Source organism: Juglans regia, chromosome 10 (genome assembly GCF_001411555.2).
Source record: "Juglans regia cultivar Chandler chromosome 10, Walnut 2.0, whole genome shotgun sequence".
NCBI lineage: Eukaryota > Viridiplantae > Streptophyta > Magnoliopsida > Fagales > Juglandaceae > Juglans > Juglans regia.
In genome coordinates, this window is record NC_049910.1 from 35,561,294 (window position 1) to 35,568,769 (window position 7,476).

The window sequence follows — 7,476 nt, forward strand, 5'->3', positions numbered from 1 at the left end:
GGGATTATAGATAGAGTTGAGACCTCCAATAAGGTGATCAAGTCCTCCTCATCAACATGTTTCCCTGCTGTTGTAAGCTGATCAGACCAGCTTTTGGCTAGCAACAAATAATCAGAACAAGTTTTCGAACCTTGCTGTAAAGTTTGGAGTTGTCTTTTGAGATGGGAAATACGAGATCAAGATTGAGGGGCAAACCTGATAGCTAATGCATTCCAAACCATTTTGGACACTGTAAGTCCATAGACTGTAGAAAGGGTTTTCTCACTGAGAGTGGCGTTTAACCATTCCAAAATGAATTGATCTTTCTTCTGCCAAACCAGATAATCTGGATTTAGATCAGAAGTAGATTTCCCAATGGAATCAACAAGAAATTGAGGAGGGCAGACTTCAGAGCCATCAACAATGCTCAGTAAGTCATGACTTCTAAGAACAAGAATGAATTGAGTAGTCCAATTCAAATAATTGGAATAACAAAGGAAGGAATAGCAGAGGACATAGATGAGGCCATATAGGATTGAAGTGCATGAGCAAAGGATGCTCTGATACCAAGTTAAAGTTTAAAGGTAAAGTTGGTTCAAATGATACCAGACATCTTGTATTGATTATGTATATATAGATGATTACAAAGTTTTGAATTACAAACATACAGATAAGTCACGTAACTAAATATTTGAATAACAGAAGATAAGTGAACATAACAGAGGATAAGTTAAGTAACAGCGACATTTTTGTATTCCTTAAGCTTATCCTCATCTGATGGTTTGTTAGCAGACTTCTCAGGACATATATCTTTACCAGGTATATCAAGTGTAGCTGCTACACATATCCTCAATGATGCATCATTTAAGATGATCATATGTAACAGGTGATCTTGCTAGAATCAAGGGATTGATTTGGTAGTCACATTCATATAGACTACTCTTTTGGTTGTCCAGTAGAAATGGAAGCATCATGGTAAGTTCACTTGTTACTTTTTGTGAATCCCTTTCCAAACTCTAGATGTTGTAAATACAAATGGATTCATTGGTTATACAATGAAAACTAAATGGTGTTTTTATCTATAAATTCACAATGCTCTGTTAGTTCTTGTGGCACACTATCCAATTTATTTGCTCTATTATCCATTGTTCATGAGCTATCTCTGCATATTGGTATTAACTTTAGTATCAATTCCCCTCTTCTGGATTCAATTCCATTATTTATAGTCCATTATCTATAGTTCAATTTTTATTTTCACCTTTTTTTAACAGATAATTCATAAGATTCTTGGAATATCAAAGATAACACAATTTCTTTGTTGCTTAACCACATCTGGAAATTAATGTCACCATAAATGTTTTGTCTCAATTCATTATTGCTAGATGAATTAATGTTTCTTTGTTGCTTCCTCTTTTGTATCTTCTACAATACTTTGTTGTTTAAAGCTCCCTAAACAGCAGCTTCCATAGGGCTGATAACTCTAGCTAGATAAATAGCTGCATTTCTTCTATACCATTCACATTTTTTTAAGTCACAGTAATAATGATTAAGTTTTATTTTAACTTTGATTTATTTACTTATTTCTTTCTATTGCATAAAACTTGAAAAAGCAAGGCAGGAATCCAAATCCAAAGATGAATCTTTGAGGAAGCTAGAAAATAACTTACAGAACCTTGAGAGCAATGCAAAAGGCAAACATCAGAGTCATAAAAATCTACATGAGAAGATCAAAGAACTTGAAAGCCAAATTGAGTTGAAGGCAGCCATCCACAACCAATATGAGAAGCAACTTTAGGAATTATCTGAGAGATTGAAAGGGAGGGAAGAAGTCTGCAGTAATCTCCAGCAAAAGGTTGTTTCCCACTTGAACTACAGCAGATAATTATGCTTTATTATTATTATTATTGCCAAATTTGGATTATTTCTCCATAAGGTCAAAGAGTTGGAGACCAAACTCGTAGAATAACAACACTCAGAATCTGCATATTTTCAATAGAAGGTTTGTGTATCTAACTCTAAAGTATGAATCTCTAAAGTGTGAATCATTTAAAAAAAAGTCACTACTATTATACTTTTTTTCTCCTGGTGTTAATCAAAATTCTTATTGTTTCCATAATTCCACCTTGTTAATATTTTTCTATGCACACATTTAAGTCCCAATTGGTCCTCCACTATTTTTAAATGGCAGCCAAACTTTCAATTAAAAGTTGGCTTCATATATATCTAATTTCTTTCAAAACTCTCAAACTGCATGGAACTTTATTACCTTTATTGTTGAAGGAGGAAGTACTTTTGGAGCAACTTAAGAAGTCCAGATTACAAGTAACTTGGGCTTGCAATTTTTTATGGGTGCGGACCATTTTTTCCTTTTTGAATGAGGTTTTTATTGGGATCCAAAGCTATAAAAAAAATGATCTAGCCTATTTAAAAAGTATTTCCATAAGTCATTTCTTATGATTCTCTTGAGTAATAAACTGCCACTCTTTGTTAAAGCAAAACAAGGCCAAAAAATAGAGTTCTTTTTAATGTTAAAGCACTATGAAAGACTATTCGTTTGTACCACTCTTTGTGTTTGAGACTTGATTTCAAGAATTCAATTGTGAATAAATGTAGCACATGATTAAACTAATTCTCTTATCCCTTGTAGTGATGGTTCATATTTAGGCACAATCTGATTCACATGAAAGCAAATTTGGAACTTTCGATGGCAATAACTTACCACAATTTGAAACTTGTAAAATAAAATTAATAATGCTAGCAACATTATTTCTTTTGGAAATTTGGTGTCTCATTCTCTCTAGAATTTAGAAATGGAAAGAGATTTTCTTTTGAAGTGAAGTTTCATTACCTCAGAAACACAAGCTAATGAAAATATCAATGTGAGAATCAATAACATCCTCATTTTACACTTTATGTTTGATCTTATATTTTTTGGCCATGCAGTTGCAATTGTAGTGACCGTTATATACGTAAACCACACTGGATTAGGTAAACCAAACATTAGAATGGATGCTCTAGAAAAATACTCATATTTGTTTTTTGAAAATTTATTCTTGTAATCTCTAGCTTTTAATTTTAAATCTCTTTTGTTAGTTATTTATACTCTTTCAGGATTTTGGAACTTGTGTGCAAAGCATGGCTTGCAAAAAATGTGAATGTTTATGAAGTTTCTTTTTTTCTTTTTAAAGAAATCAAATTTCATTTTTATTTTTTTTACATGTCTATCCAAGAGTTTTATATCTTTCATATGATTTGTTGCTTAATGCTTGCGCCGGCCTTGACTTAATTTTTTTTGCGTTTCATTCTCCTTGGGTTGCCTATCTTATCCTGATTAATACTAAAATGGTATCATATGGTGTGGTTGTTATAGTCTGTCAATATTAATGAGTTCTTGAAGCTTGCCTAAGGAGAAAGGTACTACAGCCCAGGTAATCATGGCAGCCTCATTCTGGGAGAATATTGGAACACAAACTTTTCAAAAAGATTGGATGATTCAGCGTGGTGCAGATGTAGTTCAACTCAAGCAACGTCATAAAAAATTTAATATCATCTCAATAAATCCTGCAGAAAAGTACACAACATGCCGAATTATGTATTAAACTATGGTTCATATATGATGTGTATCACTTTATTTTGGAAACTTGTATCAAACACAGTTGACATTAGGCATGTATATATGGTACTTTATTTTGTAAACTTGTATCAAACTTTGTTTTTGTTTCTATGCATTAAATTATTTATTAATCAAATTTTCTTGTAAAAACCATACTAGTTTTGTAAAAAAACTGTTTCACCCAACTAGGCAAACGTCCGGCCTTGGTGTGTATATTAATTTAGTTTTCCATCTATATATATATATATATATAGTTAACTATATATATAAAATTAACATATATATTTTCTCTCCATTGGGCAAACGTCTCTTGGAGGTTTCGTTACTACCAGTGTGTGTGTAAATATATATATATATATATATATTTATATGAGAAATGATACTTGCAGTCGTGAGCGTGCAGTCGCCGTGCAGTCGCTTTGAAAAAAGTGAATAAATAAGAGACCCACCTGAAAATAAATTAATTTTTTAATAGTAGACCCCACTCTTTTTCAAAGCGACTGCACGGCGTTTGCGCATTTCACGACTGTATGTAGCATTACTCTATTTATATATATATATATTCAATATTTTTGACTAGCTAGCAAGCAAAATCATCAGGAGCCAGTTGAATCTTGCAGTAACAACATAAACTACTCCACGTTCCCGACATTACATATGGTGGCCTGGCGTTTAATTAGGTACCGCATTTGATCCATTCCAACAGATCGATCTGGTTCAACCTTCAAACCCATGCCTCAGTCAAACCCCGATATGTATTTCAACACGTTGGCACTAGTCAAACCATTTTACCAAGTAGTACTGCTGATAAATCTTTGAGAAACAAGCCCTATAAATAAGTACCTCATCTCCTCCACCTTAATCAAGCAATCCCAGCCAAAAACATTTGTTTTCCTGATCCCAACCTATATTAGCTCAAAAACTCAGAGAGAAGTAATTATCAAGCAATTCGTTCATAACTTTATAAAAATGGTTTTCTCCCAAAGGAAAAGTGTCTTCGTCTTGGTAGTAGTAGTGATTGTTTGTATCATTTTATTTGCTCCTGCACAACTGGGAGCAATGAGGCCATTGGAAGGAGAAGAGTACTGGAGGAAGAAGGCTAGCGGCCACCTTCTGATTCAGTCAGTACTTCAAAAGGGTCCTGTCACTCCATCTGGTCCCAATCCATGCACTCACATTTCCGGACGGGGCTCGGGTGTATGCACCTAGCTACCAATTAAAGCATGTGAACCTAGCTGGCCTGCCTTTTCTGATCATCACTCTCATGTTAATGATGCTGCTTCATTCTCAAGACCAAGATCAGATGTCATGGCCGGCTGTATTATTAATATTCGACGTCTATTATTCTTTCAATTTCCGCCTTAATTAATTAGCTTCAGTACGTAGTACTTTATGTAAATTTTTTTCTTTTCATTTCTTTGGCACAACCATGCATGCATGCGAAGTATATAAGCTTGGCTGTGAAATATGTAATTGTTTATAATTATTCATAGATTTTATGAAATTAATTTATTCATTTTTTTAAATTATTTACTTCCAATATTTTTACGCATGACTAGTACTTGATCATATATATAATGATACGTACGTACGTATAGCAAATTACCTTTGGAAAACAGAGAATTAGAACTAACAACAACAATATTAATATTGTCTGGATAAACAACTTCGACGTTAATTATTAATTCCTTGGCACATGCTCGTCTTCATTCAACTTGCAATATTCCTAATTTGTGTATGCAAAAAAGAAAACGAATTAAGCAATTAACTAGCGTACGGTACTAATTTGGGTCTCCACTTGTGCTTAATGCATGCATGCATTGATCAATGCAAACACTAATGTAAGATTAGTTATTTGCGATGAAAATGATTATCTTTTATTAAAATAAATATATTTTCATCGCAAATAATCGTATTGTCGCAAATACCCAACTATATATCATAAATAATCATTTTTCTTGTAGTATATACGTACCAAGATCATTGGTCGTAAAAAAAATACGACATGTTTGGTTTACTCAAATATTTTACAAAAACAAATTACTTACAAATTAATGTATTATGTCGGACTATAAAACATTTTAATTTTTGCATGAAGAACAACGCGCGCTTGCTTGCTATATTAATGTAGGTTAAATGCTGTTGTTTACATAATATATACATGAATGCCGTTATTAACGCAACGTACTCAAGCATGAAGAATATTTGTGATCCCCATGCAATTACCCGGTTGGTTGTAATTAATTAATTGGGTCCTAATTCACAAAATTAGCGTCTCACGATTTATAATATTTATATATATTTGGGTTAACGATTATAAATATGATCGAGAAATATAATTAATTAGAAAGGTAACGAATTTAATTAATCAATATATATAATGAACCCCCCAAAAAAAGTTACTGTGCGTGAGAAACATTCCAAAAATTAATAATTACTTACCATATTAATTAAGTTGAAAATATTATTGAGTACGTATGACGTTTTGCCGCAACACTGGTTTTTTCTTTTGATCTTTTCTTTTCTTTTTCTTTTTTTTTTTAATTCCCGTTTTTCTGTGATTAAAAAGGATCCAAGTTATACGTCCGTGCATGGACCAAACTTATAATTTGGATTAATGCAAGTCCAAATTGTCCAATTACGTACGTACTATATACGAATTACAAAGTCCCTGAATTATGTACGTACGTGATTAACTTTCACTTGGTGCGGGAATGGTGAAAATAATCAATTAAGGAATTAATTACCATAATTAATTCATATATATTTGCATATTAATATTGATCTTGTGTAGTACCGTTAAATATTTAAGCATGCATCATTGCATATAAAAAAAATAAGAAATGATAGTTACAGTTGTGAGTATGTAATTAATCGTTGCACAATCATTTTGAAAAAAGTGAACAAATACAAGAATTATCTAAAAAATTTAATTTTTTTATAGTAAATCTCACTCTTTTTTAAAATAATTGTACGATACTTGCACATTCTATGATTGTATATAAAATTACTCTAAAAAAAATAGAGCGCCGATCTTATTTAAATGGGAACTTAATCATGTACGTAAACGTCTTGTTTTTACTACATGCATGTGTGTTCAAGTTTCAAGAGAAGAGAAAATAAAATCTATGAATTACTTTTCTTGATCTCCATCCAATTAGCTGGAGTACTATCTATATACAAAGATTTATATAACATATATCTATCTTTCTATATTTGTATATGCACCAATTAATTAATTGGTATGACTCGAACTTTTAATATATACATATTTGCAGCGTATTGAAAGTGGATTGAATTTTGACTATTTTAATTATGTTGAGGGTCAGAAATGGAATGGGTCTTAATTTAAGTCGTCGTTTTGGTCAAAAGCGTATCTATATATGTCTACATATATATATATATATATATATATATATATATGAAGTAATTAAACGTCGTAGGTCATGCCATGACCATTAATTAATAGATGCTAAAATATGAAATTTACAATATTGGAGCTAGCTAGCTAGGTATTCTAAACTATCAAATTTTGACGATTTATATTGACGAAGATTATGATTTGACTACTAAAATCAATAAAAAATATGTGGCACCATCGACTTTATAACGTCGATCGACCGCATCCTAAGAGAAGAATTAATTTTCAATATATATTTATGAATTTTTATTTTCCTTTGTACGTTTGTCATGTACTTTAATTTGAATTACGTTTTGAAAAATGCTACAGCTATCATTATTAGAGCATTGACATTAGATTAGTCAAATACTTTTTCATTTTCAAATTTAACAAATATCATCCATATTTACTCCACATTGAATTAGTAAAATTGTTTTTATCCAAACTATAAGCTACAGTAAATCTATTATTCTTTTCAAATATG